The sequence below is a fragment of the Actinia tenebrosa genome, unplaced genomic scaffold (genome assembly GCF_029948245.1).
Source record: "Actinia tenebrosa isolate PJP-AT-01 unplaced genomic scaffold, QUT_ActTen_1.0 PGA_scaffold12__29_contigs__length_12842862, whole genome shotgun sequence".
Lineage (NCBI taxonomy): Eukaryota > Metazoa > Cnidaria > Anthozoa > Actiniaria > Actiniidae > Actinia > Actinia tenebrosa.
The window spans coordinates 282291-291912 of NW_028292572.1; the positions used below are offsets into that span (position 1 = coordinate 282291).

At 39.3% G+C, this 9622-nt stretch overlaps 1 pseudogene; it reads left to right on the forward strand.

The window, feature by feature from the left end:
* The first annotated feature begins 4859 nt into the window (after positions 1–4859).
* LOC148911891 (uncharacterized) lies at positions 4860–6026 on the forward strand (annotated as a pseudogene).
* The last annotated feature ends 3596 nt before the right edge of the window (positions 6027–9622 follow it).

The following is a 9622-nucleotide window of genomic DNA, read 5'->3' on the forward strand; positions in this document are numbered from 1 at the left end:
GACCTACAACCAGGATTAGATGCAGCTCCAGATTTAATACTGTGGAGGCCATACGCTTTAATGTCCGAGACAAAAGGTTTCAGAAATTTCTTAAAGTCATCTTTTATAGTAGTATATGAGACGCCTTTTTTGTCATGGAACCTCTGTTTAGAATTGGATTTAACTATTCTTCGAATTACAGGCAAACTAGCGTCATTCTTTGGTAAAAGAGCTAACAGTTTTTTGGCGATAGCTACGGGACAGGTTACCTTGCCCGATCTATTAAGGTACAAGGAATGCCCCTCTCTAAACTGATCATTTTTTCTCTTAGGGACTATGATTTGCATATGCTCAGGAGAAATAGTGATATCAGAAATACTCATGTTTAGCAATTCGTCTGCGCGAAGAAAACCAGCGTAACCAACTAATAATATAAATAGAAAACGGATAACTGCAAAATCACTATTGGAATTATAATGAGCAGCAATGTCTTGCAATAGTTCCAAAGACACAGGCTCTTTCGGCATGACAGGTCTAGCCAAACAGCGCTTAGCTCCTTCCAATGTATTCCGTACGAAACCCACCAATCTTGTGAGCCCAAGCAATACTGTACACCACGCCTTGTAAACTAGAGACGCCAAGCCCTCTATCTTGGGCATTACTCGTCAACTCCGTCAAGAACAGCGCCACATGCAATGGTTCAGCAGGAATGACTGGAACATCATCTTTGGAGAGAGCCCACTTACGCCATCGAGCCCAGCCTGACTGGTACTTGCGGACTGTTGTTGTAGCTTTAGAACCAAACTGTAAATCAATCAAATCGGGGACCAACCACTGAAGAGAAGGGTCCTTTACTGTGTTGAGCGCAGAACGCCAAGGACTCGAGGAAAAGGCGTCTGAAAACAACTGACGACAAGTGAGTCATTAGTCAAACTGTTACACACTACGCACTGGGAATCGTAGCAAGCGCGCATTAGCGCACCGATTTCAAACAGCGGAAACCCTCACCAAAAGGTGTTTGCGCACCGCTTTCATGCGCGGCCAATCTCACCACAAATGGGGAACAATCGCTCAATGGCGAATCATGATCATTATTCATATCACCAAATGGTGTTGAGCATACTTAGCGGCTCACTTTCAAATGGAACAAAAAATGACGCTAATTCAGCACTGAAAAACACCAAAAAATCTCAAATGGACTCACCAAAAGGTACACTTGCGCACTGCGGATTGGATACCGCTGGGATTACAATGCAAAATCTAAACGGAGAGCTAGCATATCAAACGCTGGACAACCCAAAAACACGGATTTCTTAGTGTTGTAAATGGCTCTCTGGCCAGGACCCTCAATCAAAAGGTTGGCTAACCTAGGTAGCCTGAAAACCTCTTTAACATACGGCTTAAACTGAAAAGCGGATAAATGTAAATAGGGCCAAAACATACTAGAAGGCCACTTGATTGCAAAAAGGTTGTAGTATACATTTGTACAAATACCTAATTTATTCAGTATATTTAATGATATGCAAAACCGAAAACTCGCTTTATTTATTATTTGTTTCATTCAATGAACATCAAATTATTTTATTCTTGTGTTTCACATCCTACAGATTATAAATCAATTGGCTTTGAGGGTTAAAAAAGCAAAATTGCAATATGCATCTCATTAGGTATTTGTATAAATGTATACTACAACGTTTCTGCAATCGAGTGTATAAATATATATATATATATAACGATGTATGAAAGTACAATAAAAATCTAACAATAAAATTATGTATATAAATACTAGAATCAATATCGAAAATATTGAATAAAAATTTACTTCTTATTTTCTAAAATAAAACTATTGTAAACTAATGAGCCATTATAATAAAAGCCTTTCTTGGCGGTCTTGGTTCGTACTGACGGCAAATATATAAATTCAATTCTTCTCGTGGCTCTCGAGACAACTTCCTTATTCAATATAAAATTATTCCTTAAACACTTCTTCACTAAACCTAAAATATGAGTATTTCGGCGGCCTTCAAAATTTTGCAACTTAAAGTGCAAATGAACCCTTCGATAATACTTTTAGTACCGATTCTACATAAAGTAAATAGTTGAATGGTAAAATATTTCTTGATTTGAGTGATGCGTTTCTAAGTTATGAAGGTGAGTGTGACGTCTATTAAGGCTTAATTAAATATGCAAAATCGAACTGGTTCATAGATACTGTATTTAATAAGCATCATTATTTCACTCATGGTTTACATGGAAGCTATTTAGAATTTTTATTTTCAAAATAGCCAGCATTTAGTATTACTAGTTACAACAAAAACACTCAAATACCTAAACTGACGTCATCATCATTAAAATATTGGAAGCATAAACCTATATAACTTAGAGACGCATCACTCAAATCAAGAAATATTTTACCAATCAACTATTTACTTTATGCAGAACCAGTACTGAATGTATTGTCAAAAGGTTCATTTGCACTTTAAGTTGGTTAACAGACGTATTGCTAGATTTGGACCTAACTATAATTCTCGAGGCCCGCCTTTGCATTGATATAACCTTTCTATAATAATACAAGTTAGGCGAACGCAAAACGAAGCCCGAACCACGGTTCGTTCTTCGTAATACGAACTCGAGGTCAAGCTAGACAGCGATCATTATGATCGATTTACAAAGTGTGTTATGGTGCGGTTCGTGGGATCATAGTCATGGGTAAGGTAGTGGGTTCCTGAAATACCTTAATAATCAATAACAAAATAAATGCCCGAAATATTTTTAGATTCTCAAAAAAATAAATGGCCCATCTGGGCCCACTTGTAGCCAACCTATGGAGATATGATATATGATCTGTGATATAGTTAAATATGTATCGTCATCTAACTTTCTCTACACTAGGGAATGTCGATTATTATTGTGTGGGTTCGTGTCTAAGTACAAACTTTTTCACTAGCAGGGTTTGCTTTCGTTTTCCCATTTGATTTGTTCCTATGATCTAATTGCGATAACTTTACCGGCTATTGCAAACAGTACGTTAAACTGAGGCACAGACGGGCCTGTTCTCGAGGACGGGTCTGTCATCAAGACAGTGTCGTATTACGAAGAATGAACCGTGGTTCGGGCTTCGTTTCGCGTTCGCCAAAGTCATATCTGTCATTGCTGTGTAAACAAAGTGCCCTATGTACAGCCAAAATAATTGGATTATCCGAGCAGACGAGAGCACAAAAGAACCGCTCTTGCTTTCCTACCCCGGTCTATTTTACTGTACTGAAGGTAAATTTGATTAACTTATTAAAGGTTTAAAGGTGAGTAATCGCTAAAGAAGCGGCGCCGGCGCTGCTTGACACGGATAGTGCAGCGGTAAATACCCAGAGCGTACAGCCGATTCAAACCAGAAAGACCGTTGGTGGACGTGGTAAATATATTCATATCGTACAGCTGATTCAAACCAGAAAGACCGTTGGCTTGAAAGGACGTTCATTTTTAGAGATAAGTGAAAACTATTTAGTACCCATTTAGAAACAAAATTTATCAATTCAATTAGAAATCCTTTGCCATTGACCTAATTCCGTCTATCATGACAAATTGCTTCCGGTCTTTGAGGTAAGAACGAAACAAGCTCAGCACTTTACCCTTTATTACAAAACGCTTAGACATCCTTTTTAGCAACAATTCATTATCAACTGTGTCAAAAGCAGCCTGCATGTCTAGCAGCAAAAGAGCAACACATTTCTGATTATCAATCTCACGGAGAATGTCATCTTGTACTCTCGAAAGAGCTGTCTCAGTACTGTGGAAGCGTTTGTAAGCCGACTGAAGAGATTCCTCAAGGTTGTTATCGGAGATATGATCTTTCATTTGACAGGCGACTGCGTTTTCAATTATCTTCGATACAACTTTAAGATTTGAAACAGGCCTGAAATTAGGACATGTTTCGATATCTAAGGACTCTTTCTTTAGTTTCGGTTTAACCAAAGCTTCCTTCAGTCTAGTTGGCATGGATCCTAATTGGAGCGACATGTTCGTGATTTTAGTGATAACGGGTAATAGTGTGGTTTTGCACTCTTTTAGAATCGTGGCTGGTATAGGGTCAAGCTCGCAAGATTTTTGGCCAGCCTTACTCATGAAATCATCAACCTCCTTTTCAGACACTATTCTGAAATCTGAGAATAAGAGACATGAAATTTCCTCCTCTTCTATTAAGGCTTGGATATGGCGGCGCACTTGATTGAATTCAGATCTTATATCAGCTATTTTTCCTTCAAAGAACTTTGCAAAATTATTTACTAGCTCAGTTGTAGAAGAAGTTGTTGGAAAGCGCTTCTATGCTCTACGGTGGAGCAAATTCTCAGAAAAGATCAGCGTTGTCAGCTGATAAAAGCACATACTTTTTTTACGTCATCATTGAACTGCTCCAAACGTAACTTACGGTACCGAACTTCTGCACGTTGCAGAGGAGGTTTTTTAAGACGTAACTTACAATGGACAGCTAAGTGGTCTTAAAGCACTGGACCCCGTATATCGGTTTCTGTTACCAGTTCATCCGCGACTCTAGTTATTACTAGTTCAAGGGTGTGACCTTTTTTGTGGGTGGGGCCATTTGCTTTATTGCAGTAAGCCCACAATAACAATATCACAGTAATCAAAAATAGGCAAAATTAACGATTTGCATAACTCATATGCTGCATGTATAGTAAGGTTCTTTCTAAGTCGCCCTAGAACAACTACTCTTTTTCCAACCTTAGAAATAACATAACGAACACGTAAGACTATCGTCACGGACAATGCCTAAATACTTAAAATCATAAACTCCATTAATTTCATAATCACCTATTTTAATAATTACTTTGTCAACGAGTTTAGAAAGTCTAGCATCAGTAACAAAAATGACTATCCTTCCTTTGTCCGAGTGTCTAAATCAACTTGGAAAGGCAAAGCATAGATTTTTCCCCAATCAAGAGAACAATTCGAGTAAATTGCATTGTATCTCTCTTGAGCTGTAGGCACTACAAATAGTTTCGAAGCGAATTCTTTATAAAAATCTTTGGAAGTAAATTTCGTTATGTCAGTTTTGACTGAATTTATAAAAACTCCCAGACTTTTGGAGTCATAAACAGCCATGTGTATTACGTCTCCCGGTTGAAAAATCCCTTCTCGCCATTCACGAGGAATCGCGTTAATCAGACCAAACCAAGTAAAGTAATTATCATCCCTCAGACCCTTAGCCTTCAATTCCTCCCATTGCAAGAAGCCTCCATTGCGACTTAACACGTCTATCAGAAAATGTGTACTTTGTTGAGGTTTTGATTAAAAGGTTTTGTGCTATTAAGAGTTGAATGCACAATGTTCGCTAGGGGTACCCTTATACCTTAAATTACTGCTTTTCTAGGTGGCTGGTTTGACCCTAACCTCCCTGTATCTGAGCTTATTAACTCACAATCGTCTGCTGAAACTTCAACCTTAACAAAATGGGAAGATAATCATGTAAAATTACTAATTGAATGCTATTCACAGCTGAAGTCTCGACTGAATAAGGGCACAGAAATAAATGTTTGAGTTAGTTGCTCACCTTTTCAACAGTAAATCTGATGAAGTAAATGTTACAGGAGAACAATGTCAACGGAAATGGATTAAACTGGAGCAAAAATACAAAGAGATTGAAGACAACAAGAAGACAGGGAGTGAAAATAAATCATGGAAATTTATGGAAGCAATGGGTGAAATTTTTGGAGACAGTTCAAATATAAACCCAGCATTTTTGATACTTCAGTATCTGATTCTCAAGTTGTCTCACCATCTAGCTCAGCATCTAGTGATGCTAATATTGCAACAAGTGAAGCCGATGACACTGACAACAGTGACTCCAAAATAGAACTAAAGATCAGGAAGAGAACAAGAAAAAGTCATTCAAGTGCAAGTGAAATGCTTGAATTTCTTAAAGACTACTCACTGAAAAGAGAAAAAGCTGAAAATGAGGAAGTTGAACTGTTAAGACAAATACATGAAGAAAAACGTTTTTCAGACAATTTCTCCAGATAATGAAAAGCAAATAAACATTGTTTGATTCTTTTAAAATACATTTCTAGAGCGCAAACATTAAAAGTATGCAATAGTGTCACCATTAATTAGAAGTAATTAATTACACTAACTGGTTAATAGTGATAATTATTATGCACACTTTTAGTGTTTGTGCTCAAGTACGATTTTATAGGATCCATCTGATTTTTGAAACAAATAGTAGCTATTTAGTTTAGTAGCTATTAGCAATACTCAGACAGTTGTAGAGTTGAGTAGAAGTAGATTTACTTTGATTTGGTTAATTGCATGAACTCTACCTTTACATGTGCAGCTAAGGACTACGTTTATATATTTGTAATAACTAAACTTAAATATTTGACCAGAACCAAGGCCCACCACAGTGGTGCCAATTGTATGTTTCTTATATAATTTTATCTTGGAATAAGGTGTACAGTTTTGTAAGATTATACTGCTCATGCCGCTGTTAACAGTTGACAGTTTATACAAAAAACAAATAAACTTGTATTGAGTTTTGGTAACATTTTGATCTATGGAGCAACAATGTTCATTAAATAGTTTTTTTTATCGATAGCTTGAACATCCATTACATTGTTACCATCTTGTCCATCATCTTGTTTCTGATTGCCATCGTCTCCATCATTTAAAAAGTAGTCATTGTCAAAGTCATCATGAACCAAACAAATTATGTAAGACACATTCAGAAATAATCAAGATGATCTAGGTACTTTAGCTTTCGCCCTCTTCCTATTAAAAGTGAAATTGATCTCTCGACTACTTGTGTTCAAGTCGTTAATTTGTTTTGCGACTTTTGAGTCTTGGAATCGTTTATACTCGAAATAGCGGTTATTTGATTCCATATGAGGTGGTTTACACGTGGCGTCCTCAGACCAGTCACGTTCTGTGGTCGACGATAAAGACCGATCTTCGATTGAATCTTTTCTTCGGGTAACTTCTCTTTCAAGAGAGAGTTTACAATGGTTACCAGATTCTCGCTGGCATCTGGGCCAGTTTTCTCACTGGCATCTAAATCGTTGCGATGTCGTCCAAGACAGTGGGTTCTGATGGTTGTTTATGGATTAACTGGACGACTCGTTCATCTAATCCGTCCTCGCTGCCGCCTTGTGTATTGTTTTGTTCCTCTTGGGATTCTTCGCTCGGATCGACAGGCTCCCTTATGGCCAGTATATTTTCGTTCACTTTTTTCATCTCCTGGAGGAGGGCAGCGAAAATTGAGCCAGTATCTGGCGGTCCAACGGACGTTTATTATCATCGAACATCTCGGCGGCGTCCGACATGCTCAAGTTTTAGCTTCAACTACGTTGAAGTGCGACCTTGCTGGCGGAGCAAACTATGCAATGATCTTGCGCATGCGCTGTGCTATCTCATGGGATCTCCCACTTTGATAGTCATGTGATAAATTAACGAGTATTTTGAGCGACCACACAGTCACAGAACCTGGCCACCTAACTAACTAACGTTCTGAACGACCTCACTCGCCGCTGAACTTTTGCCAAATAAACGAATATCGCGAGCGACCTAACAATGCCGCTGAACCTTTCCAAATAGCTAACTAACGCTTTGAGCGATCTCACTCGCCGCTGAACATTTCCAAATAGCTAACTAACGTTTTGAGCGACCTCACTCGCCGCTGAACTTTTGCCAAATAAATAACGAATATCTCGAGAGCAGCAGTAAGGGGGACTCGCGATCGATGCCGTATATTTGCGGGTTTAACCCGCGGAATTCCGAACGCGGGTACAGCAGATTTACGGGATTTCCCGCGCGACAAGTCCTTACTGCTGCTGTGTTGGGTACCGCAAACGGAGGTTAAAATATTTGTCGGATATACGATGCATGAATGTAAAAAGTTCGCCAATGATTTCTGTGTGATTTGTCTAAGATTCAAAGTTAACATACCTAAGCCGAAGGGTTTCTGGTGTTGTGGTAAGAAAATGCAAATAGAAGATGACACGTCAGCACAGTGTTACGAGTGTGGTAAGAATATTCGTAATGCCGTACCAAATGCTACCAAAGAGCAATATTACGCCAATGGAGGTCGTACGAAAACCCCATACAAAAGAATAAAATACTTCCGAGACTGGATGAGTCATATCCAAGGTTTACATCCGGTATATTTAGACACCGAAGTAAGGAAAAAAATCATAGACCACTTAGAAGAGTCAACCCCGCAAAGTCTACGGAAAGCGTTGAAAAAATTAAAGCTAGGGAAATATTACAAAGCTATTCCCTATCTTTTGTCTGAAATTACCGGTAGGCGTATTCCTCATGTCCCAGATATGCAAAGGGCCGAGTGGTTATTCTGTCGGCTGGATAAGGATATTCCCTATTACCCTGATGTAATCTATGAAATATTCCAGCAAATGGACCCCAACCATCCGCTGTTAGAATGGATTCCGAGAAGATGAAATGTGCAGCCGAAATCCACCTACGCTTTTTTCAAAGCAAATGTCTACTGAGCGAGTTTTCTTTGTAGCTCCTCTTTTGCCTCCTGGTAGATCTTTTTGCGAGATTCCTCGGAAAGATCTTTTACGATGGTTTTTTTATTACCTGACTTTAACTCCCCGTATTTCTTTTCCTCCGCGAGGATCAAAGAAAACTCCACGTTGTCGATTTTACGGTCCCGCAGAGCTTGGGAGACTAAGTCGGCGATGGTGTTAGCCTTTGCTCTTGCTAGGGCTATGTGAGTGTCGTGCTTGGATATCTTACCGGACAATTGCTTTATAATGCCTGTCGTAACAGCGGAAACGATGCCGCAGACGGCTCCAACGCTGGCCAAAGGAACGCCAACAATTATTCCAGGTCTGGTGAGTGAGGTGGCAACGCCGGTGCCCGTTAACACCACGGACATGGAGCCGGAAGTTATTGCGATTTTATGTAATATGCTTCGGGCTCTAGCATACTTTTTCCTGACCTCCTCATAGTGCTTCGTTTGACCCTCTAAGTAAGCGAGGATTAAATTTGCTTTATTCAAGCGGAAGTTCTCGGCGTTTAATTCGTTAGGTCCCTCCTTAGGTAAATCAGGATAAAGTGGAGGTGCTGATGGTATAACATCCATTATATACTAATGTACGACGCTTTTGGAGATAACATAGAGGAGCAGCCGCATAACAGCCACTGGAATTGGGAAGCATTTAAGAAATTGTATCCCAAAGCAGTAACCTCGAAGTTTGAAAGCAGACCTGACGGGATTTACTTCAAAGAGTATAATGACTTAGTTTACACCAATAAGGATTTGGAGGAGGGATTGGAAAAGTTACACCCAAAAACACCCGTTCATAAGCCCGTTTATAAAGCACCCAATTTCCCAAGGAATCTATTAATGACCAAGGAAGATTATCCATCTTACGATGCTGAAGGTGGCGTAAACGACTTTGAAAAGCTGGTAACGCACCTGAAGATTTTAGTGGGTAAGCAATCATTTAACGTAATACTAAGAAATATCTATAAGAATACGATGTTGAAGCATACGTCGGGTAAAGAGGCCAGGGAATGGTTAGCAGGGCCCAACATGCGGTATTGGCCACAGCAGTTAGACTTTGCTATTTGGGCTGCCACTAAAGGTTGTGGTGTTGCCGCGGACATGTTTCAC